This window comes from Protopterus annectens, chromosome 13.part0 (genome assembly GCF_019279795.1).
Source record: "Protopterus annectens isolate FY-2018-M chromosome 13.part0, PAN1.0, whole genome shotgun sequence".
Lineage (NCBI taxonomy): Eukaryota > Metazoa > Chordata > Ceratodontiformes > Protopteridae > Protopterus > Protopterus annectens.
In genome coordinates, this window is record NC_056747.1 from 1,189,381,973 (window position 1) to 1,189,408,331 (window position 26,359).

The 26,359-nt window shown below is 42.0% G+C and overlaps 1 protein-coding gene and 1 pseudogene across 1 annotated transcript in view; both read left to right on the forward strand.

Moving 5' to 3' along the window:
• Positions 1-26,359, forward strand: part of LOC122788034 (parathyroid hormone/parathyroid hormone-related peptide receptor-like) — a 916,427-nt gene that overhangs the window by 193,974 nt on the left and 696,094 nt on the right. The window lies entirely within an intron of this gene.
• LOC122788442 lies at positions 14,844-14,942 on the forward strand (annotated as a pseudogene).

Genomic DNA, 26,359 nt, shown 5'->3' on the forward strand with positions numbered 1-26,359 from the left:
CCAGCCTGACATCCGGACAGTATACCAAAGCCTTTAGGTTACTTTAAGGTACGCCACATGTCACACGTAAGCTCCTCGCATAGCATAGGGGATAAAGGTGATGTTCAAATGTACCGTTCTCTGAACTTCTTTGACATTAGTCCAAATGCCATTTTTTGATCATCAGATCATTAGTCTGAATGCCTACATTCCATTGCTGGTTTCACAGAGCTGTTGCAGATAACTGCCCCATTTGGGTTCCTTTTCTTGTCTTTTTCTTTTTACTTCTTCTGGGGTTTAAATGTCATCCAAGAAGGGTAAATTCCAGTGTGGGATACAGATTCCCCATAAAGACTGGCACGTCCAGTGTTTGTTTTGCCTTGGTGGCTCACATAACCATACTTCCTGTTTCATGTGTCAGGCCTTTGTTCCTAAAACCTTACATAGTAGACTTTCTTCTTTGGTGATGTATATTGAAAACCAGGGTCTTAACCTTCTCGTTAAAGAAGTGATGGAGGGATCTTCCTGTCCTGAGGGACAGCCATCAGGGAAGAAGAAAACCAATGCTTGAAGGTTCACCCGACTTTGTTGTTGGATTCCTCTGCCACGACCAGATGGAAGTTGGTGAGGATCTGACTTTAAGCACATCTGAGGAGGTTTTCTAGACGTCTCTTTCGGATGTTCAGGGTGAACCACGGTTTTATCATTTGTGAGGGGCCTAGGGGTGTTCCTCATTTTTTAGTCAGAGAAGAAGTCCCTACTACCATTATTAAATGCTGTCCTGGGTCTGAGCCTTCCAAGTTTTATAAGGCAGACATCCCTTTGAAGAAAAAACAAAAAAAAAATGTATTTCTCCTGCTCCTAAGGATCCACAAAGTGAGTGGCAGGCCTTCACTCAGGGTTCGTTTAGTGCTTTGATAGCATTGAAACTTCCTCGGGGAGTTTCTGTTCCAGGGCCCCCTTGGCCCTCTACTCCTCTTAAAAGACCTAGGGAACAGGATTACTTTGAGGAGGAGTTGGATTCGGCTGAGGAATCCCTTGTTTACTCTTCTCAGATTCCTTCTCCTTTGGACTGAAGGTCAGAGGAAGAAGAGTCTGCTAGCCCTGATACTCCCTTTGAAGAGATTTCTTTTGAGGACATGATCTCCAGGATGATGGAGTTCTTTAAATGGGATTGTGCTCAGGTCTCTAAGATTCATAAAGGATACTATGAGTTGCTGTAGATGGAATCTCTTAAACCTTCTACTCTCCTGCCTATTTTGGCTGTTTTGTTGGATTTATTTTCCAATACCTCTAAACCTCCAGATTCTCAGCCCCCTGCTCCCACAAAACCTGATAGGTTGCATAGGGTGCCTGAGGAGTGTAAATATTTGTACAAGTGTCCTGCTGGTGACTCCTCAGTGGTGTCTGTAGCCTCTAACAAGCCCTCTCAGTTACTTCCTTCTCCCAAATTACTGCCCTCTGGTAAAGATAGCAGAACCATGGAAAGACTGGGTAAGAAGTTTTACACCTCAGCTACCTTGGCTTTTAGGTCCTGCTGGTGACTCCTCAGTGGTGTCTGTAGCCTCTAACAAGCCCTCTCAGTTGCTTCCTTCTCCCAAATTACTGCCCTCTGGTAAAGATAGCAGAACCATGGAAAGACTGGGTAAGAAGGTTTACACCTCAGCTACCTTGGCTTTTAGGGCTGTTAATTATCAGATCCATATTTCCAGGTATTTGTTGGCACTCCTATCCCAGGCTTGTCAGATTATATCTGATCTTCTAGACTCTGAAGGTAAAACTTCTGCTCTTTCCCTGTTAGGGACTTCCTTCCAAGTGGCTCATCAATCCATCAAGTGTAGTTATGATGCAGCAGATGTTTCTCTTAGAGCTGTTGCTTTTGGGTCACTGATGAGGAGGTATTCTTGGCTTGGGCTCCAGCCTTTGTCTAATGATATCAAAGCTAAGTTGATGGATGCCCCTCTTGATAATAAACACTTATTTGGTGTAGCTCCTGCTGATGTGTTTAAGTCCCTTCAGGTAAGGGAAAGGCTTTACAGAAACTTAAACATGTGTTTGTTTCTCCGGTTCCTAAATTTCACAGAAACTACCACAATAAGTCGGCCTTTCTTCGCAGGCAGTCTTTCCCTCCTCTTAAGGGCAAAAAGGGTGGCAAGTGAGCTCCTCCTGCTAAGATTTCTCAGACTTCAGTTCCTTAGAAATCTTCCTTTCCAGATAAACCAGGTGCTGTCTGATTATCCTATTCTTCCCAGCAGGTGCTGTCTGATTATCCTATTCTTCCCAGCCCCTTTCCACTTTCTCATCACCTCCCTCTCTCTTCCAGTTTGACTACAGATTACTCAGGATTCCTGGGTTCTGTCCATTGTTTGCCAGGAGTATTTCATGGTGTGGAAATCCCTTCCCCCTTTTCATGGGTATTCCTCAGCCACCTCAGGAGTAACTCTCTTTTTTTCCAGAGGTGCTTTAGGATCTTTTGACTCAGTGTACTATTCAAGAGGTGCCTATTTCCCAAAGAGGGAAGGAGTTTTACTCCATGATGTTTCTAGTACCCAAAAAAGAGGGTACTTGGTGACCAATTCTAAACACTTTTCTGAAGGTGCCTTACTTTTGAATGTTGTCCCTTCAGACTTTATTCCCTCTTTTGCTTCCTCAGGCTTACATGGTGCCTCTGGCTTATCTCCATGTTCGGATCCATCCCCTTTTCAGGAAGTTTTTATGTTTCTCTGTTGCTTCCCAGCATTTTCAGTTCTCTGCTTTGCCCTTTGGCCTTTCTACTGCTCCAAGCATATTCACCAAATGCCTCATTCCTGTGTTTGCTTTTTGCAGAATTCAGGGGCTCCAAGTATTTCCTTACGTAGAAGACCTTCTGTTTCTGGCATCCTCTCCAGAGATCCTGTTGCAAAATCTCCATTTTGCCTTTTCTTGTCTTCAGAGCCTGGGGTTTACAATAAATTTCAAAAAGTCTTTTCTGACTCATTCTCAGGACCATGTTTTTCTAGGTTGCAGGATTCAGACTGTATTTTTGCTGGCATCCCTGCCTCCTTCCAAGGCCTTGACCCTCATCTCCTTTTTTCAAGCCCTTCTTCTTCTGTTACAGCCAGGGAGTTCTGAGTTTCACAGGATCCATCATCCTTATGCTCCCTCTGGCCAAACTTCACATGAGAAAGTTTCAGTAGTTCCCGAAGTCAGTTTGTCTTCAACATAGTCATCCCCTAGAATATGTAGCTCCTCTTCTACCTTGTCTCAAGAAGGAACTCCTCTGGTGGATCCAGCAGTTGTTCCTAAATCCAGGGCTCCCTTTTTATCTCCCTCTTTCCTCTCAGGAGCTTTTCATGAATGATTCAGATGTGCGATCGGGAGCAGCTTGTGGATCCCTAAAAGTGCAGGAGGTGTGGTCTCTTTAACAGAAGGAGCACATCAGTATCAAAGAGATGAGTGCTTCTGTTGGTTCTTCAGGCTTTTCATCATATTTTCTCCCTATGACCTCTCAAAGTATTTACAGACAACACCACAGTGATGTGGTTCATAAATAAACAGGGGGGGGGGCGGCTCAAGATCTTATTTTCTTTGTCGGTTGGCTCTCCTAGTGTGGGATCTTGTTGTCCAGTATCAAATGTCTCTTCAGGCAGTCTACATTCCCTCAGATCAGAACTGTGGCAGACAGTCTGAGCAGGTCCATAACTCAATCCCATGAATGGATGTTTCACAGGAATGTGTTTCTGGACATTGTCCACCAGTGGGGTACTTTTCAGATAGATCTATTTGCCTCACGTTTGAACAGACAACTTCCCTTTTTTGTCCCAAAGTCCCAGGTCCTGTGGTTTGGAAGGTGGATGCCCTCTCTTTATCTTGGAAGGGGATTTTTTATGGGTTCTCTCCCCTTCCCCTCATTCCAAAAGTCCTGTTCAAAATTCAACAGGATTCTCTCAAAATCTTGTTGGCGACTCCCTTTTGGCTGAGACAGCATTGGTTCTCTCTTCTTCTGCATTTAGCCAAGGGCAGTTATCACAAGTTAACTCACAAAGACAAGGGCTCCATCCATCCCCACCTATCCACTCTTCAACTGACAGTGTGGGTGATCCTGATTCCACATAGATACCTTTTTCTGATGATGTGCTTAGTGCCCTGCAGGAAGCCAGGAAACCCACAACAAGGAAATCCTAGTTGTCCAAATGAAAGAGGGTTTTCCGTGTGGTGTCTTTCTCATAACCTGGATCCACTTTCTGTGGATGTTTATTTGGTTCGGTCTTATTTGTGTGAATTGCTCAATGCTGGGTTGGCCTATTCTTCTGTTAAGGCCCACTTATCAGCTATCTCTGCATGTCTGCTTTTATCTCCTCCTTTGGCTTCTAGATTTGAAGCTAAACAGTTCATTAAATGTGTTCTTCATATTAGGCCTCCCAGGAAGCCTGCTTCTCCTCCCTGAGTTCTTAATTTTGTTTTGGAAAAATTGACTCAGTCTAATTTTTGAGCCTGTTGCTTCAGCTTCCTTGCAACATTGCTCTTGGAAGACTGTACTTTTGTTGCCCCTTACTTCTGCCAAATGGGTGTCTGAGCTTCAAGCCCTTATGGCTTGGCCTCTTTTTTGGTGTTTCATAAGGACAAGGTGTCCTTGCATACTAATCCTTCTTTTATGCCCAAGGGGGTTAATGAGTTGTCCCTTAGTCAGTCTGTTCATTTGCCCACTTTTTTCCCCTTTCCGCAGTCTGCCAGTGAGAGGGTACTGCACACACTAGATGCACATAGATAACTCAGATTTTGTTTGCATAATACTAAGACTATTAGGAAATCTGATCAGCTGTTTGTTTCTTTTCATCCTAGATCCCCAGGATTAGCTGTATCCAAGTAAACTATTTCTTCTTGGATCTCAGAAGCTATTTCCTTTTCTTATTCTTTTCATGGTAAGAGCCTTCCTTTTCCTGTTAGACTCATTCTGCTAGAGCTGTGGCTTCTTCTGGTGCCTTTTTCAAAGGTTTGGATACTAACTCTATTCCTGAGGAAGATAACTGGACTTCTGTGTATATACATTTACCAAGCACTACAAGTTGGGTGGAATCTCCAGAGCTAGAGCTGGTTTTGCTAGGGCCATCCTTCATGGTTTCCTAGAGGGCTCATCTGGTCCTTCCTCCTCCCAAGTTTCTTCCTGAACTTTGGCACTCTGCCTAATGTAATGAATACTGCAACAGAGATATGGAAGGACATAGTACAGTTGTGTAAAATCTTACCATAACGGTACATGTCCTTCTCTTCACTGTTGCAGTATTCACTCCCTTCCTTTGCCCCATGGTCCATTTCTCTTCTGAATGTACTGATTACCTCTTTTTTCCTTGCACTGGAGTTCCTACTGGGACTCTTAGTTCTGAGGATGGCACATCCGGATGTCACCTTTATGCCCTACCCCACATGAGGTGCATACATGTGACATATGGCATACCTTAAAGCAACCTAAAGGCTTTGGTATAGTGGCTGGACATCGGACTGCCCTTGGCTGGGGATCCTTAATGTAATAAATACTGCAATAGGTAAGAGGACATCTACTATTATGGTAAGGTTTTACACAACTGTACTATCCTTTGTTAACCAGATTAGCCCCAGTAGGCTAGTAAACTCTTTTCAAGGGCTGGCTAGTTTGTTTTGCTTCTCAAGCATGTAATAAATACAAACCACACCAATTAGTTTTGTTAATGCTGGCTAGTTAAATGGCATAAAATGAGCCTAAAATTGTAATTGTGCCTTACATTGCGTTGTCTTGTATTGTTACTTCTGTATTGTTCCTCTTTTCTTATTATTTGCATTTGCAATGTGGAGCTTTTCTCCCCGGGCCTCCGCTGAAAAAGAGCATGTATCCAGTCAGACTATCCCGGTAAACAAATGTAAAATAAAATAATAAAAATAGTTTGTTTCACTTCTCATGTGCATGTGTTGTATTTGAATTGCTGTTTTTCCTTTGCAATAGCTTGCTACTCATGTGTGTTTGAGAATACCACCAGGCAATCAAAATTCTGCTGGTGTTATTTTATTGACAAGATCATCTTAAAGCATAAGGCATGTAAGAATTTTTTTTAATTAAATTTAACTTTTTAAAAAAATTAAATTAATGTCATGGCTGAGCCCTCATGTCAGCAACAGGCCCTAGGCAACTGCTTAGATTGCCTAGTGCCGGATCCAGCCCTGGCAGTTATTGTACTTTTTCCTCAGTGTTTAAATGTTTAGCGCATTTGGAGATTTTCTCCCTGGGTCTCCACTGAAAAGGGGATAATTTTCTAGCCCAGCGAGACTTCATTGGAATTACAAACAAATAAATAAAATAAATATAAAAATATATAATATACTTGCTCAGTCCGTAATGAGACAGTGCATTGTATTGGTACATAAAAAGCAAGCTGTTCAGTAGTTTGTATTTAATAGGCTCTATTTTAAGGTTCAATGCATTTCTAGGGCTAGAAATTCTATATAAAAAATGTCTGTTGAGGTGCAGTTTTAAAGTTAATTAAGCAGCATAGTCATATGATGTAGGTCTATTATATAACTTCATATAACAGCAGTGCAATTAAAATGTTGTTTTCAGTTGCCTGGCTCCATGGCATGGAGGGATGTAGCCCTATGAGACAGACTACCTGAGACTGAATAACAGCTTGTGTGTTAGAGGAAGCAGGAAGGGGATGGTGTGAGTGAGAAATCATCACTGACTTGTCCATCTTGGTAGGAAAGAGGGTGGTCTATCTTGAACCAGTACTGCCATCTGCTATCGAACAGCTGCATGGCATGAAACATATGAGCAGGAGAAGCACTCTGCCAAGCCGTGTTCAAGCAACATGTGTGGTAAGTACCCACCCACAGGGGAAAGCATAGCAAGCCCTTGCTTGTGCAAATGTTCACATCGGCTTCCAGGCAAGTGGTTAGTACTATAGCAGCAAAATACCCGATGGCTACGTGGATGATGGCCTCCCATAATTTGCCTTCTCCCATAGGCTGATTGCTCACAGGATAGTTGATGGTTCACAAGCAGTGCAGAGAAAATTAACAATTATTAAAATACATTCTGTACAATTCTTTGAAGGCATGCAAGCTGAAATGACAAAAAGTTTCACTTTTTTTCTTTATGGATTGTTACTTGGACAGCTACATGTTTTTAAAGTTGAGTGAAAATGTATACTGCTTCAGATTTAAATAGTGTTTGAGACTGTTTTGCATGCTATTTGGGAAGTAAGATTTGTGTATGTATTCTTGGTAGTAAGTCAAACTCAAGCATATTCAAAGTGGGAATAAGTCTCTGCCTAGATTCTGTCTTGTCAGTCATGATTTTCACATATGGAATATGAAGATGCAGCTAAAATCTGGATTGTATCCAGTTTAATCTGAGTATTCTATATTTGTCACATACAGATAATGCTGTCTTGTTAGCCTCAAGAAACGTAACTGGAGTGATGCCCTTACTGAGTATGAAGTGGTTGGGATGGAAATCAGTATCTCCAAATCAGAGTTCATGGTTCTCTCAAAATAAGAGTCAATTGTTTTCAGCAAATGAGTGGGAACAGATACCCTTGGGGAGGATTTTACATATTGCTCACCAGTGAAGGTAGGAGGTGGGGAGGGGTTCAGAACACTGGCCAGTGAATGGGTGGAGGTTCAGTAGTACTGCAAGCATTTAAGAGGACTGTGCTAGTGAAGTGAAAGCTAGTAATAAGACAAAACTCTCAATTTATTGGTCACTTTAAGATTCATTCTCACCTATAGTCATAAGCTTTGAGTGGTGACTGAAAAGATGAGATACAAGTAGAAGAATTTAGTTTCTTTTGCAGGAGAGATACAGGCTCACCAGGATAGAAAGAAGAACTTGGCAAATCCGAATTTAAGACAGCAGTGCTCCTTGGCACTTAGAGGAGTTAGATTAGGTGTTTTGGGCACCTTGTGAGGAAGCTACATGGGCATTTTCCGAGGAACATATCCAAGGCATGGTCCACTAGAAGGAAATCTTAGAGCTGACTCAGAACATGTTAGATGAACTATATCTCTGAGCTTGTCTGAAAACATCTGGGGACCTCACAGAAAGTACCAGAGGATGTTCTTTGTGTTTCACTGTTGCAGTCATCACATTTGGGTCATCTGCCTGCAGGTAGCCCTCAGCCGGCCTGAATACCAGAGTCTAAGGATTTCTGCATCAATGTTGTCGCTTCTTCCATGATGTCAGGTCATCAGGGGTATAAAACATACAGCCGATGCCATTACATCAGTCTTTCTTGCCGTGCAGTGCCCGAAGCAGAAGCAGTTCGCAAGTGCCGGTCATCGACTCCTGAAATTTTCGTTTTCGAGTTTCAAACCCAAAGTCTTCAAAAAAGATAAGTACCCCGTTGGGGGTCCTTGTTTCTTGCTCTAACCGATGTCAGAAAAAATTAACAGTTGTCTTGCCTGTGGAAAGCAAATACCTCATAGAGATTTTCATTCTTAGTGCATCACCTGTTTAGGCCCAGACCACGATGTACCTCACTGTCGGTTCTGTGCCTTGTTCAACGCCTGAACTATTCGTCGTTGGGCTATTTTTGTAGCTTTTCGTTTTCGATCTCTGTACTCCAAAATGACTTCATTAAGCCATCCGACTACCGATCTTCCAAAAAAACGTAAGGATAAAGACAGAGACAGACCGCATAGGTTCAAAACTGCCGACGATGCTTCGGTTAAGCTAGTCGCCAGTCCGCCAGTACTCAGTGAGGTGCTTTTGCAGCCCCTGATACCCACTATTACAGGTTTGCAGGCGTCTACTGAGACCCATTCGGAGTCCGGTATGCCGTGAGATGCTTCTTCGACTATGGAACCTGCAGATGTCTCTACCATGGTTGGGTCCAGAGCCACTGTGCCGGCACCGACTTCTGAGGGTGTATTCAGGCCTACAGACTTTCATATTAAACCAACAGCATCATTTCCACTAGAAATACCAAATTCCTCAGGCCCAAAACTTGCACTATGCCTAGAAAACCGATGACCAAACCGATGACTCAGGCCCATGTGCCTCAAAAAATAAATGCTTAGAATGGCTGAAGACCTTATTACTTTAATTAGGGGAAGCCAACCTTCCCCCTCTAAGAAACCTAGAACCAATTTTCTTTCTGATTCTTCTGATCAGGAATCTGATATCTCTGCTCCTTCCGATTACCAGGATTTGCCCTTATCTACTTATGAGGATTCTGATGCAGAGGATTCCATTCCCTCTGCTTCTCCTCCAGAAGATTTTTCTTTTGGTGAAACTTTGCATACCCTTGGAAGCATTTCCGCTGGGAAAGCCAAGACTATTCTGAGTGCAAAAAGAGACTTAGAGAATTCTTACTTCTACCTCAACTCAAGCCTCTAGCTATCCCTCCTGTTCTGGCTGTTGTAGATGATGTTTTCTTGGAATCTAGCCTTACCCCAGACACTTTACCTCCAGCTCCCAGAAAACCTGACAGGTACTACAGAGTACCTGACTCTCAAGTTCCTCTTTAAGAATCCTACTGCGGATCCAGGGACCATTTCCCAAGAACAAAAAGGCATTAAGGCTACTGCTGCCAAAAACCCTACCCCTTCTGATAGAGATTCTAGAGCCTTAGACAGATGGGGTAAGAAGGTTTACACTTCTACTACTTTGGCCATTAGGGCTCTAAATTGCCAGTTTCATCTGCTACTTTGGCCATTAGGGCTCTAAATTGCCAGTTTCATATGCTAAAGTATCAGCAGCATATTATGGGACTACTTAAATAGAAAATTATGTTGATTCCAGATTGTACTGAGCACAAAGACTTACAAGATTTAATGCATTCTCCAAAACAAGTCGGTAAACATACTTTGCAATGTGGTTTTGATGCTTTAGAAGCATCTTGCAGGGTTGCTGTCACTGGGTCTGTACTTAGAAGGCATGCTTGGCTTAAGGAACAAAACATGCTGTATCATGTTAAAGCTAAATTACCGGATGCTTCCTTAAACTAAGACTGCCTTTTTGGCAACAGAGCAGAGGAAGTCCTAAATCTATGCAAACTGTTAAAAATTTCCTACAAGCACAGCCCCCCAGATTCAGTAGGCATTGGCCTTCAAAGAACTGGTCCTTTCCAGTCCCTTCCAGACCTTCTCAGTCCAAACCTAGGAACAGCAGACCACCAAGACATCAGTCTCAGGCTACGCACAGATCTAAGCAGTGGGGGGCTCCCACTTCCAAAGCAGGGAGTAGTAAGCCACCCCCCTATGGAAAAATGACAATGACCTAACCTTAACCCTTCCAAGCCCTGCTCAACTACTTGCTCCCTTAGGAGGAAAGCTTGCCCTGCATGAAAAAAAAACTGGGAACTCATTACCCAGGACAAATGAGTTTTAAACATAGTTTACCGAGGATACAGATTTTACTTCCACACAATACCAACCCCAAATGGTTGGCCAGACCTCCCCCCAAATCAATGAGCGGAGGCCCAACAGCATGTTCTCTCCCTTCTCAGTATCGGGGCTGTTCAACCTGTCCCAGCAGAACTAAGGGGACAAGGTTTTTATTCAAGAATGTTTCTGGTACCCAGAAAAGAAAACTCCTGGCGTCCTATCCTGGACCTCTCTACTCTCAACACCTTTCTGGTGGTTCCAAAATTCAAAATGTTGACTTTTCAACAGCTTCTTCCTGTGCTAGCCAAGGATGCCTGGCTGGCAACCCTAGACTTAAAAGAAGCTTACCTGCACATCCCAATAAGAGAATCCTGCAGACAATACCTACATTTCAGGGCGGGCTCCATGCACTTTCAGTTCTCTGCACTTCCCTTTGGCTTATCTACTGCACCCAGGGTGTTGACAAAGTGTCTAGCTCCAGCCATTGCATTTTGCAGGCAGAGAAATATTCAAATTTACCCATATCTGGACGATTGTCTGATTCAGGCAGAAAGCCAGGACTTACAGCACCTGGCCTTTGTAAAGAAACTTCTATCCTCACTGGGGTACACCATCAACGAAAAGAAATCTCACCTAGTACCCTGCCAACAGATTGTATTTCTGGGAGCAAGCTTGACCACAACTTCCCAGATGGCATTCCTCACTCTGGAGAAACAAGTGTATTTGGCAACCTACTTCAAACTATTGGCCACAAAAAAACAGCTATCTGCAAGGAAAATACTGCAAGCCCTGGGGTTCATGGCCTCTTGCATTCTGCTAATTCCATATGCAAGACTACATATGAGGAAACTCCAATGGTATCAAAAATGTTTATGGTGTCAACATTCTCAGGACCTGGAAACAATGATTCCTATCATTCCTTCTCTAAGGACAGAGTTCCTTTGGTGGGCAGAGGCCTGCTACCACAACAAGGGACTCCCTTTCACTCTACCTCCTGCCATCCAAACCCTAACAGCAGACGCATCAGACTATGCATTGGGGGCTCACATGGCAGGGAAGTGCATTCATGGTAAAAGGAACCCGAGACAGATGCACCTGCATAACAGCCAAAAAGAAATGTTAGCTGTACAAAATTCTCTGACAGCCTTCAAAGACCTTATTCTCCCAGGACAACTATTGGTAAGGACAGACAACACCACAGTTATGTGGTACATAAACAAGCAGGGGGGAACCCACTCCTACCTTCTCTGCAGACTAGCCATGGCTCTGTGGAGCACAGCCTTGAGCTACCAAGTGCACCTACAAGCTCAATTCCTGTCAGGCAAACTAAATTCACTGGCAGATGACCTAAGCAGAAATCTCATGGACCCACATGAATGGAAACTGGAATCCAAAATATTCAACCTCTTCAGGAACAAATGGGGGACCCCAGAGGTAGACCTGTTTGCCTCCCCTCAAAACTACCAATTGAACAAATTCTGCATCAGAACACCCCACAGTCAAGCTTGGAAAGTGGATGCCCTGTCCTTTACCTGGGAAAGCCTCTCGGTTTATGCCTTTCCGCCTCTGCCTCTCCTCTCAAACGTTCTACTAAAGATCAAACAGGACAAGCCAAGAACAATACTGATTGCACCAGACTGGCCACGCCAGCACTGGTACCCCCTCTTGTGCAGTCTGACACTGCTACAACCATGGCACCTGCCTCAGTCCCCTTCCCTACTGTCCCAGTAGGCGGGTCAGATTCTGCACCCTCAGCTTCAAACCCTGAACTTTGCAGCCTGGTTAATTCCATGAGCTGTCCTCTAGCATCCCTCAGTAAGCAGATGGGGGATGTCATTCTGGAGGCAAGGAGGTCAAGTACCAGAAAATCCTATGCTGAAAAGTGGAAAAGATACTGCTTCTGGAGCCAGGCTCAGGGGATGGCCACAACGGTGCCCAGCTTACCTCATATTCTAGAATACTTAACAGAGATGCTCCACAAGGGCCTATCCTTCTCGTCAGTTAAGATTCATGCCTCTGCCAGTTCAGCACATTATAATACTGAGCCACCTCTCTTATCTCACCCCTTGCTAAAACAATTCCTTAGAGGGGTCAAAAATATAAGACCCCCCCCCCAGGAGAGTTCCCACTCCAGCCTGGGACCTTAACTTTGTATTGGAAAAGCTCACTCTTCTCCCCTTTGAGCCTGCTGCAACAGCAGAGTTGAAATTCCTTTCTTGGAAAACAGACTTACTTCTAGCCATCACTTCAGCAAGAAGAGTTGCCAGAATTACAGGCCCTCATGGCAGTGGAACCCTTCATTATCTTCCATATGGACAGGGTTACCCTCAGGACTAATCCTTCCTTTATGCCCAAGGTGGTGTCTAGTGTGGCCCTAAACCAGTCCATTCATTTGCCTACTTTTTTTCTCTAATCCACAAAACAAAGGTGAACGGATACTGCACTCTTTGGACGTGCACAGACAACTTAGATTCTATTTGGACAGGACTAAGCCTCTCAGAAAATCTGACCAGCTGCTAGTTGGCTTTGCTGCAGGGGCAGAGGGGAAGGCCATTTCAAAACAAACCATTTCCAAATGGATAGCCCATTGCATTCACTTCTGCTACAGGCACCATGGAAAACCTACCCCACAGGGGATAAGATTACATTCCACCAGGGCTGCATCCACCTCTATGGCAATTCTCAGAGGAGTCCCTACAAGGGACTTCCTGGAAGCTGCTACCTGGAGCTCTGTACATGCCTTCACCAAGCATTACCACCTGCCTATCTTTTCCAAATCCAGAGCTGGTTTTGCCACAGCAGTCTTTCAGGGCTTAATAGCTGGCCCTAATGCTATTTAACTACCTCCTCCCTTCCTTAGCTTTGGGAATCAACCCAAATGTGATGACTGCAACAGTGAAACACGAAGAACATAGTACAGTTTTGTACACTTACCACAAATGTAGATGTTCGAGCGTATACACTGTTGCAGTCCTGGTTACCCTCCCTCCAGCCCCCTGACTTCTCTTGCCTGTACCTTTCCTTCTTGTTTGGTATATGGATATTTTTTCTTGTGTATTTGCTTTTTGATAGGGGTGTACCATACCATATAATTGCTTCCTATTGTGGGGACACCTGACATCTGGAGCAAGAAAAACTGATGTAACGGCGTCGGCTGCATGTTTTATACCCCTGACAACCTGACATCATAGAAGAAGCGACAGCATCCGATTCAGAAATTTGAAGACTCTGGTATTCAGGCTGGCTGAGGGCTACCTGTAGGCAGATAACCCAAATGTGATATCTGCAATAGTGAATACACTGGGAACATCTACATTTATGGTAAGTGTACACAACTGTACTTTCATTGTGGTTAGGAAAGATTTGTCTACACTGCTAAACTTGCTACCACCAGAACTCTTACCAGACCCAGTAGTTTTAAATAATAGATGATAACTCATTACCTTCACTTCAGTGCTTTTGCTTCGAGTCAATCCTATCAAATGGCCATCTGATGCTTACATTCAGTCAGTTGTTATGGACGGAATGAATCCAAATATTTTGGATCTGATGAAGCACAAGTTGTGAAAGGGCTTATCCAGTTTTTATTTTGGTGTAGTAAATTTTGTATGCTCACAGATGTGGTGGTCGCTTGGAGTTTTTACCTCCTACAATCCCATACATATAGAGCTAGTCAACAAAAAAAGGCCAGTCCTCTGAAGATAATACGAGACCATATAGACAGCCATTGAAGGCTCCAGAAAACAGCATTAGTCAGGATGCAAGATGTTAGGTCCTGAGTAGCAGAGACTTGACTCATACCTTTCAAGTGTACCTCAGTAAATACAAATCAACCAATCCACTCACTCTGGTATGCTTATCTGAATAACAAAACTACTAATAGAAATGCAATCATTGGGGCTTGTCTTATCAGCTTTTGAAAGAGACTTGCCAATAAAATTATTTGTATACAAAAGAATAGACCAGCCCCCCCCCCACACACACACACACTTTGGTGAAAAATAAAAAATAAAAAATCATTAAAATTTGTGCATGACGATGCATGCTTGGCAAAAGCATTCATGTTTACTCTTTTCCTTATAGCATAATTATACTGGTAAACATTGTCCCTGTTTTTCATTTTTTCAGCAAAAATCCAGGAACCATTTTAACTTGTTTTTTTCAAATACAGCACCCAGAGAAAGAGAGTAAAGACTGCAGCATATTTCATGCAAATGCACACTAGTCATGTAAAGGCATAGTATAAGCTAAGCAAACTGTATGAGATTAAGTTGCAGACCAAACATATTAGGTAAATACAAAAACATTCTATAAAACTGGGGGCAGTTTCAATTGTTTCATATAATATTCCATTTTATTTCATACAAATGCACACTAGCCGATAATGCCCAACATTTAACTGAGCACCAGTCATTTCATCAACAACCCAGCTAGTCACCCTCCTCCCAAGAAAAAAAAAGCATAAATATTCTTTTTTTTTTTTTTTTTCAATTCCTTTTTATTAGGGTTATATCAAAACCAAATGAAGACAAGCTTCTCGGCCTTTTGGCTAAGATCATGTGTAGTATCTGTTCTTATCAGTTTAATATTCTAATTTATTTTGCAGCAATGCACACTAGCCAGCCCTTAATAACACTTTAAGCTGAGTAAATGAGGAGGATAGGTTCCCATAGCACAGCTAGCCATTCCCCACCCAAAAACATTCAATTTATTTCACACAAATGCAAACTATCCAGTCTTTCAAATAACCTGAAAAGGACAAAGTTACTACCACCCCCAAAAAAAGCATACATATTCAGATTTATTCACACAAATGTACCTTAAGGGTAGAATTTAAACCAACCAAGTGAAAAGGACATCCACAGCTGGCTATCCCCCTCCAAAAAAGGATACAAATGTTCCAGTTTATTAACACAAATATTCACTTGCCAGACTTAATGGCAAAATTTAAGCTGAAAACGTGAAAGGGCAAGATACTTTAATCCACAACCCAGCTAGCTAACCCCCACTCGACCTAAAAAGAAGGCAGAAGACTACAGTGAAAAAAGAACATAAAACTCCAGTTTCAAATTATTTAAACAAATGTATACACACACACACACACACTAGCCAAACTTTAAAATATTTAAACTAATGCAAAAACACACACACACATACCTAGCCACCATCCCCCCTCCCTCTCTGCAAAATTCAGAAAGAAATCTGGTTATATTCACATTAAACAAACTGCTTACCTTCAGTCTGGTAGTCCACAAGGCCCTGGCTGATTGACTTGCTGTGATTAATCTAGTTCACTGGGTTCAGTTAAACAAATAAAAAAACTTTCCACTACAAAACTGTCCACTGCATTGTATTAGTGTACAACTTAAAAGCTACTGTTAATTTTAAAAAGTAACTGTGGTTCTCTCTCTGGTCTTGTCTGTAAGTTTCTTTTGAGTTTCCTCCAGTTCTGTACCACGTTTTCATGTATGTCATGGGCACATGGACACATGCAAGAGAAAGCATTTTCTTCAGAGCCCAATCATGGTCAAATGGAGCCCTAAGCAGGGTAATGGATCAACCCCCCCCCCCCCCCCCCTTGCAGCCATTCCAGTGTTCCATTACTTGGCTTTCTCTCCAGTTACTATAAACCCCGTTCAAACCTCTCAGTGTGCATACTAATTTTTACTTTACTTCTACAATGATTACAGATATTTGTATTTAATTTAAAACTTTTATTTCAAATTTTATAGCATAAACACTGATAGATATTTGCTAAACAAAACAATACAGTCTCACAATGAAAACAAATTTAGCATTAACAGTAAGCTTCTCTGCCCTTAAAATTCACATTAATTGGAACTGCATTAAAACCCACATTCAAAGAAAATACATCTGACCAGTGGTGGATAAAGTTTACCTTTGGGATGTTCTCAAACCGTAGGCCCCTTGCACACATTTTTAGGACCATGCATACATGCATGTGTTCTTTGATTCACCTTCCTGACTGTATTAAATTATATTCCTGTTATAGTACAGCACCACTTGTTAGAGTGTTTTTTAAATTTGTAGTTTTAAACATTTTTTCAGTAAGCAATGAAACAAAATATGTGAGCTAATAATGGCAAAACTGCTCATTTCAGAGCATTTCAACCATAAATTGCCTGTCAAACTTCTGTCATTACAATCCACCAATATCATTCAATATGCACAATCTCTGCGGAAGTAAAATACAACTGAATAATCCCACATTAAAGAGACCTGTAACTAATGAAGAGGTTGCTGCTAGCAAAGAACTTTATATTTCATCTACAAATTCATTCCCAGCTGCCCTTGAAGAATAAATTGTCAATGTGTAATTGAAAAAAATCAGTAAACTGATAATATTGCAATAGGGAATGGATGGCAAACCAACAACAGGTTCATAGTTACTAGGCATCTCATCCAAAGGAAGCCACAGTCAGGACTGCAACACCCCCCACCCCCTTAAATACAACACAGTAATTCATCAACTTGCTGTGGGGGGTATACTCCACAAGCTTCTACATCAAAAGAAGTATGCTACCTGATATGCTATGACCATTTGCTAAACAAAACAGTTGCACATTGAAAAAAGGCTTAGTATGAGCAGCAGGAAACTTCTCTTCCCTTGAAGCTCACAATTCCTTGAAAATGCACTGAAACTTAATACCGTGAAAATGCACTGACATGCACTTTTTTAGTAGTTTGGTAGTTGATGTAGAGGATTCAGGCTATTGTTTCCTGTAACCAAGGTACATGTTTTGAGCTTGAGGAAATTAACTAAACTCCCGTCCTTAACTAGGGCAGTTCACACACATAGACACACTTTCGCAGCAGGCAGCAGTCTGCAAGAATGTCTTGTATTTAAATTATATGTGTGGAATGCAGAAAAGAAAGACACACACAGATACAAAGGGTGTTCTTAAAGAAGAATGCCCTTAAAGGATCCAGCTGTGGTTTACTTTAAGCTTTACTTGTTTTAAACATGAAAAGCTTTTAAAAGGTCAAAAGAAGGCTGCACTCTCTCACTGATGTTCTTCGTGTTTCACTGTTGCAGTCATCAAATTTGGGTTATCTGCTTGCAGAAACCCTCAGTCGGCCTTATTATCAAAGTCTTGGGTCCTGCCTCAGTTGCTGTCTCATCTTCCATGACGTCAGGTAGTCAGGGGTATAAAGCATACAGCCGATGCTATTACATCAGTCTTTCTTTCCATGCGGTGCCCGAAGCAGAAGCAGTTCACAAGTGCCAGTCGGCCGACTCCTGAAATTTTCATTTTCGAGTTTCAGAACCAAAGTCTTCAACTAAAGCTAAGTACCCCGTTGGGGAAACTTTTTGTTGCTCTAAACCGATGTCAGTAAAAGTCAATAATTGTATGTCTTGTGGAAAGCAAATACCTCATAAAGATTTTCATTCGTACTGTATTCCTTGCCTAGGCCCTGACCACGACGTACCTTGCTTTCGGTTTTGTGCCTTATTTAAACCACGTACTATTCGTCGTTGGTACATTTTTGCTTCTAAATATTTTGGTACTCGGTTCAATTATCCAGATATGTTTTCAGTAAGCCACCCAACTACCGACTTTCCGAAAAAACGCAAAGATAAAGACAGAGACAGGCCGCCTAGGTCCAAAGCTGTTGATGACGCTTCTCCTAAGCTAGTCGCCATTTCGCCACTACTCAGTGAGGCGCTTTTGCAGCCATTGATACCCGCTACTTCAGATTAGCAGGCCTCTACTGAGACCCATTTAGAGTCCGGTATGCCGCGAGATGCTTCAACTGTGGAACCTGCTGATATCTCTACCTTGGATGGGTCTGGAGCCACTATGCCGGCACCAGCTTCTGAGGGTGTATTCAGGCCTACTGACTTGCATATTAAACCAATGCCACCTTCTTCTTCTAGACCTAAAACTTGAACCATGCCTTGGAAACTGATGCACAGACTGCATGGTCAGGCCTCTATGCCTAACAAACAAATGATAAGAATGGCTGAAGACCTTATTACTTTAATCAGAGGAAGCCAACCTTCTCCCTCTAAGAGACCTACGACTGAATTTGCTTATGATACTTCTGACCAGGATTCTGAAATTTCTGTCTCCTCTGATGACCAGGATTTACCCTTATCCACCTATGAGGATTATGATGCAGAGGACTCTATTCCCTCTGCTTTTCCCCCAGAGGATTTTTCTTTTGGTGAAACCTTGCATACTCTTAGAGAGATTTTCACTGGGAAAGCCGGGATTACTCTGATTCTAAAAAGAGGCTTAGAGATTTCTTACTCCTGCCCCAACACAGGCTTTTAGCTATCCCTCCTGTGCTGGACATTGTTGATGATGCCTTTTCGGAATCTAGCTTGGCCCCTGACTCTTTACCTCCTGCTCCCAGAAAACCTGATAGATATTACAGGGTTCCTGATTCTCACAAGTTCCCTTTTAAAAATCCTATTGCGGATCCTGAGACCATTTCACAGGGACTCAAGGGCATTAAGGCTACTACTGCCAAAAATCCTACCACCTCTGATAGAGATTCCAGGACCCTGGATAGATGGGGTAAGAAGGTATACACCTCTGCAACCTTGGCCATCAGGGCCTTAAATTGCCAGTTTCATATGTTAAAGTATCAGCAGCATGTTATTGGATTGTTTAAACAGAAAATTATGTTGATCCTGATTGTGCTGAAAATAAGGATTTACAGGATTTAATGCATTCTGCTGAACAGGTTGGAAAACATACTTTGCAATGTGGTTTTGATTCACTAGAGGCATCTTGCAGGACTGCTGTCACTGGGTCTGTACTTAGAATGCATGCTTGGCTTAAGGAGCAATCTTTGCCAGATCATGTTAAAACTAAATTGCTGGATGATCCCTTAAATCAGGACTGCCTGTTTGGCGACAAAGCAGAAGAAGTTCTTAAAAAGATGGAGGAAAAAGCTAAATCTATGCAAACTGTTAAAGATTTCTTACAAGTGCAGCCAGCTAGATTGAGTAGGCATTGGCCTTCAAAAAATTAGTCCTTTCCTGCCTCTTCCAGGCCTTCTCAGTTCAAACTCAGAACCAGCAGAACACCCAGACTTCAGTCCCAGGGTATGCACAGGACTAAGCAGTGGGGGGCTCCCACTTCCAAATCAGGGAGTAGTAAGACTCCCCCCTATGGTAAGCTGTCTCAATGACTTAACTTTAAAACTTGCAAGCACTTCTCAACTGACTGCTCCTTTAGGGGGAAAGATTGCTCTGAAAGCAAAAAACTGGGAACTCATTACTCAGGACAAATGGGTTTTAAACATAGTTTCCCAAGAATACAGATTTCAATTCCACACGTTACCGACCCCAAACGGTTGGCCAGATCTACCCCCAAATCAGTGGGCAGAGGCTCAAAAGCAAGTACTCTCTCTCTTAAGATTAAAGGCTATTCAGACTGTACCAGAAGAGGAAAAGGGACAAGGTTTCTACTCAAGACTTTTCCTGGTACCCAAAAAGATAACTCATGGCATCCTATTCTGGACCTGTCTATCCTAAACACCTTTTTCGTGATTCCAAAATTCAAGATGCTAACTCTTCACCAGTTGCTTCCCATGATGGGCAAATATGCCTGTTTGGCAGCACTGGATTTAAAGGAAGCCTACCTGCACATCCCAATCAGGAAGTCTTGCAGAAAATACCTATGCTTCAAAGCAGGCTGCATGCACTATCTGTTCTCTGCACTGCCCTTTGGCTTATCTACTGCGCCCAGGGTATTCACAAAGTGCCTAGCCCCAGTCATTGCATTTTGCAGGCAAAGAAATATTCAAATATACCCATATGTGAACGATTGTCTAATTCAGGCAGAAAGTCAGGATATACTTCTGAATCATCTGGCATTTGTACAAAAGGTGTTAACTTGTCTGGGGTATACCATAAACGAAAAGAAATTACATCTGGTACCCTGTCAGAAACTTATATTCCTGGGAGCAAGCTTGAACACAACTTCCCAGATGGCTTTCCTCACACCAGAGAAACAAATTCATTTGACAACTTACTTCAAACTAGTGGCCACAAAAACCCTGCTATCTGCAAGGCAAATACTGCAAACCTTGGGGTTCATGGCCTCGTGCATTCTACTAATTCCATATGCAAGACTGCATATGAGGAAACTACAGTGGTATCTAAAAAGCCTATGGTGTCAACATTCTCAGGATTTAGAAGCAATGATTTCTATCATACCTTGCCTATGATTAGAATTCCTTTGGTGGGCAGAGGCCTGCCACCAAAACAAGGGACTACCATTCACTCTACCCCCTGCTGCCCAAACCCTAACAACAGATGCATCAAACTATGCATGGGGGGCTCAACTGGCAGGGAAGTGCATTCAGGGCAAAGGGAACCCAAGTCAAATGCACCTGCATATCAATCAAAAAGAAATGTTAGCTGTACAGAATGCTCTGACAGCCTTCAAGGACCACATTCTTCCAGGACAATTAATGGTAAAGACAGACAACGCCACTGTTATGTAGTACATAAACAAGCAGGGGGGTACCATTCTTACCCCCTCTGCAGACTAGCCATGGCTCTGTGGAACACAGCCTTGAGCTACCAAGTTCATCTACAGGCTCAATTCCTGCCAGGAAAACTAAATACTCTGGCAGACGAACTAAGCAGAAATCTCATGGACCCACATGAGTGGAAACTGGAATCAAAGATTTTCAACATGTTGATTAATAAATGGGGGATCCCAGATGTAGAGATGTTTGCCTCCCCCCAGAACTACCAAACTGGAGATATTCTGCACAAGGACTTCCCACAAACAAGCTTGGAAAGTGGATGCTGTGTCCTTCATCTGGAAAAATCTATCAGTTTATGCCTTTCCTCCTCTGCCTCTCCTCTCCAAAGTACTACTAAAGATCAAACAGGACAAACCAAGGATGGTACTTATTGCACCAGACTGGCCACGCCAACACTGGTACCCCCTATTGCGCAGTGTGTCACAGCTGGCCCCATGGCACCTACCTCAGACCCTTACCCTGTTGTCTCAGCAGGAGAGCCAGATTCTGCACCCTCAGCTTCAAACCCCGAACCTGGCATCCTGGCTAATTATCTAATCTCTCCATTACCATCCCTCAGTAAACAAGTGTTGGATGTCATTTTGGAGGCAAGGAGGCCTAGTACTAGAAAATCTTATGCTGAAAAATGGAAAAGATTCTGTGCCTGGAATCAAACTCAAGGGATGGCTACAGCAGTGCCCAATTTACATCAGATTATTCAATACTTAACTGAGATGCTTCACAAGTGCCTTTCCTTTTCCTCCATCAAAATTCACACCTCAGCCATTTCAGCTCAATACAACACAGAACCACCCCTCTTTTCTCATCCACTGCTCAAGCAGTTCCTCAGAGGGGCCAAAAACTTAAGACCACCCAGGAGAGCCCCAACTCCAGCCTGGGATCTTAATTTTGTATTGGAAAAACTCACTCTTCCTCCTTCTGAGCCAGCTGCAACTGCAGAGTTAAAATTCCTTTCTTGGAAAACAGCTTTCCTTTTAGCAATCACTTCAGCAAGAAGAGTATCTGAATTACAGACCCCTATGACAGTGGAGCCTTTCATCAACTTTCATGCGGACAGGGTGTCCCTCAGGACCAATCCCTCCTTCATGCCCAAGGTGGTATCCAGTGTGGCTCTTAATCAGTCCATTCATTTGCCAATCTTCTTTTCTAATCCACAGAACAAATAGGAACGGGTCATGCACTCCTTAGATGTGCACAGACAACTTAGATTTTACTTGGACAGGACTAAACCTCTCAGGAAATCTGAACAACTGCTGGTGGTATTTGCTGCAGGGGCAGAGGGGAAGGCTATTTCAAAGCAAACCATTTCTAAATGGATAGGCCATTGCATTCATTTCTGCTATAAGCACCATGGAAAACCTATCCCACAGGGGATTAGACCCCATTCAACCAGGGCTGCATCTACCTCTACAGCCTTTCTCAGAGGTGCCCCTACCAGAGACATCCTAGAAGCTGCTACCTGGAGTTCTGTACATACTTTCACCAAGCATTACCATTTGCCAATTTTCTCTAAATCCGGAGCTGGCTTTGCCGCTACAGTCTTGCAGGGCCTTATAGCTGGTCCTAATGCTATCTAAATTCCTCCTCCCATCCTTAGCTTTGGGAATCTACCCAAATGTGATGACTGCAACAGTGAAACATGAAGAACATAATACAGTTGTGTACACTTACAGTCCTGGTTACCCTCCCTCGAGCCCCCTGACTTTTTTTGGCTATACCTTTATTCTCCTCTGTTATACTTAAAAGCTTTTTGGTGTATTTGCTTTTTTGTTGGAGGTATAACCTTGTATATTTATATTTAATTGCTTCCCATTAAGGGTGGCAACTGACATCTGGGGCAAGCAAAACTGATGTAATGGCGTCGTCTGCATGCTTTATACCCTGACTACCTGACGTCATGGAAGATGAGACAGCAACCGACGCAGGACCCTAGACTTTGATATTTAGGCCGACTGAGGGCTACTGCAAGCAGATAACCCAAATGTGATGACTGCGACAGTGAATACACTCGAACATCTACATTTATGGTAAGTGTACACAACTGTACTTTTGCTCCCGGGGTGGACCACCCCCTCTGCCCCTCGCATTAGTACTCCTGTGTGTGCACATGTGCATGAGCATTGTTTCTTCATCCAGAAGTATAGTTACATCCCTGAAATCTCATTTATTTTCTTTGACATATAACATTTTGTACAATTTAATCAACTATATGATTTTTGATAATGATTTCATTTTGCAGGGCTCAAATTACACAATTTAGAAAGTTGAAACATTTCACTTCATCCAGTTACATGTGCAGGCAGTGTTCCTTTATCCAGTAATAGGTTATTCCCTTAAAAAAACTCATTTACTTTCTTTGGCATATATTTTGTAGTTTTTATGCAACTGTGTAATTTTTAATTATGTCTTCATTTCGTTGTGCTCTAATTATTGTTAATGCTATTTTTTATTTTACCTGTGATAGTACTTGAGCTGAATTACCTTAATACCTTTAAACTCAAACTTGATTAACTTACATTCGGTCTTTCTCATTTACATTATATTCTGCATGTCACCTTCCAGCCACAGTCTTTATGCAAGTTACCACCCTGGCACCAACTTTCAGGTTGCCTAGACTATTTAACAATCCCATGTGTGTGACTCCTTTTAATGACTTATACAAATCTAGGTAAGCTTTACCCACAGTCCCTCTTTGGTCTTTTAGGTTGGTCACTCACTCAATGACATCTGTCATATTTTTCTGATATCATAGTGCATCCATACTGCTTGGAGTACTGATGACTTCCTGTTCAGATGTGCTGTTGTCATTTAAAAAAGACTACCCTCCCTACCAGTTACTGTTTATTTATTATGCATAACTCTGCATAGGAGTGGTACTGCTGCTGAGTCCTGTAAAACGCCAGCTGCTGCTAGCTGTTCTATCATTATTGCATGTACTGGCTCTCATAACTTACTTGTTGCAGACTCATCCAACATGCAGATGCATATTTCAGAAAATGGTTCTGAATAAATGTCCAAGCTACATTATATATTGTCTAATACTCTGTGAATTATTTTATGTTCCAAATTCTCCCAGTACTATTTATGTAAACATGCATTGCTTATAGTAAGCTGTGCCTGGTTAATAAAATAGTAGAATGTGTGTCATGAGAGTTTGAAAGGCAAGTAGTCATGCCTCTCAGCTGTCCAGATTTTTGCAGAACGTCCAGATTTTTGTCACATATTTTTGGTCTGATTCTCATAAAATGTGTGTTTTTCTGGTAAATTACAGATTGTTGAAGTTTCTAAATAACGACATACATTTGAGTTTCAGACTTTGTATCCTTCAGAAAATGCATGCTAACATTTCTCCTGTTATTCTAATAACTTTCTAAATTTATAACAGTGATATTTAAAATGTGTCCCTATTTTTGACCATTTGTCCCACCATTATTTTAGGCTTTGTCCATATTTCTTGTACTGAGAGGTTGAGAGGTATGCTAGTAGTCCGGGTTAAAGCCAGAGACTAATGAGGATATTCAAAACAAAAGCCCAAGTATACGTATCTGGCATTTTAGCTCATCAGGCTACATTTGTCTGTGTTTAAGCAAAGTAATAGAATTCAAATGAAAAGCCAAGTAGTCCAGCTTACATCTTGGTTGTCCACTAGTAAGCTTCAAGAAAAATATCTTTAGCTGGTCAAGTTTAAAACAAGAGCAGACTAGCAATTCACCAGATGGTGAAGCCCAGGTTAGTTATAAATCCGAGGTGTTAAAAGTGGTTTTGCCTAATTGTACCTAACACAATAAATGATTCTACCGACGTTTTTAACTATTTTAATTTTATACTTATCAAAGTTATAGATTGCTCCTAAGGCTATTTCAAGACATTTTTAATATGTTTTTTTTTTCTTTCAAAGAAATTAACAATTGTGGCTGTTATTGCAATATCACTAAACATATCAAGTTTGACTGAAAGTGATTATAAGAGTTCCAGCATTGTGTATCCAGTTGAATTCTCAAGTAAAGACGTTCATCCGGTCATATTTCTATCAAAAGTGATCTGGCAAAAATAGTAGTAATAATAATAATACCATAGACATGGTTATTGGATTTGTAGCTAATCAGATTTATGGCATTTTCTGAATGAATGGAACAGTGTTAATATATGACCGTACAGACTCTCTGTTTCTTCTAATTTCCTGTCAGTAGCTGTTATGATAGTAATTAAAAGGTTTTATGTAGGAGTGCAAACTATGTTTTGGTGTGAGAGCAATGCAGGCTATCAGTATCCTAATAAGTTTCTGCTGACCGCCAGGCCCTATGAACAACTGTAGTACAAAATATATGTTTATATTCCGTTTGAGTCATAAAAGTCACTATGTTTACGTCTACCTCTAACTACTGCTAAGTCTTTGCTTGAATGCACATTTTCATTTCTTTCAAGTTGTAAATGCTTCATTAGCAGGACTTTATCATTCACCAACAAAGTTTTGGACTCATTTTGAACATATTGCCTTTTGTAGTGCTACAATAAGAAAGCATTTCAGTAAAAAGACTGGCTGTCAGAAGCACATCTGTAGAAACCCAGCAATCTAGCTGACTGAAATTTAAAAGTTCTTTGCAGGAAGTACCACATGTTTTTCCTCTGAGGAAAGATTGCTGTGAATGGTGCAGAGGCTGCAGAGGGGACATATGTTAGCTAGCATGTCATAATGGGGCATTCAGCTGTCCCAGCTGTGACTGGCTGAATGTGGCATACAGGTGCAGCAAATAATGCGAGTGTCAGCCTTTTGGAAAGACATTGTGAAAGATATTGACAAGTAATGGTGACATAAGGAATGGGAAAATAAGACCAGATGCAAGTAAAACAGAGAGTGCACAGACACCACACTACTAAATACAAGTCTGCGTACAACTTCTACGTCTATGTCCACTGTGATGTGATAGATCCTAGGTACACCCACTCTCCTGAATGTATCCACACTCAAGGAATGGATGCATTAAAGGCTTGGGAACGGAGAGAGAAGGGGTTCATTGTCCTCAGTATGCATGTATGCATGTTGCATCTAATGATCTAACAAAATGGAAGGAATTGTGCATGAGTCACTGGTTATGCAGTGATGTCCTCAGAGCTATGACTTCCTGTTCACTGCTGCAGGTGCTAGGCAGACTATTTTAATATCCTTCTTTGTTTTTTTTACTTGCTTGTATCTATTTCTCAACCTAGTTTCTCACTGTGTGCACACTTTAACTTAACCCTGTACAATTGCTAATTGGCAACAGTCGGCTATTAGACATATGCACTAGGTATTGGATTTTAGAACTAGAATAACTGTTTGGGGCATTATACTTTGCAAACTAACCTCTTGAATATGGTATGGGAGACCTCAGGTAAGCATTTGAAAAATATCTTAATGTAAGCCTAATCTCAGAAGCATGGTATCGGAGTACCATTAAGAGACACACCTGCCTTTTTAGTTCAGAGCAAAACAGTATTTCCAGCAGCAAAGGACTTTTCCGTTTCATCCAGA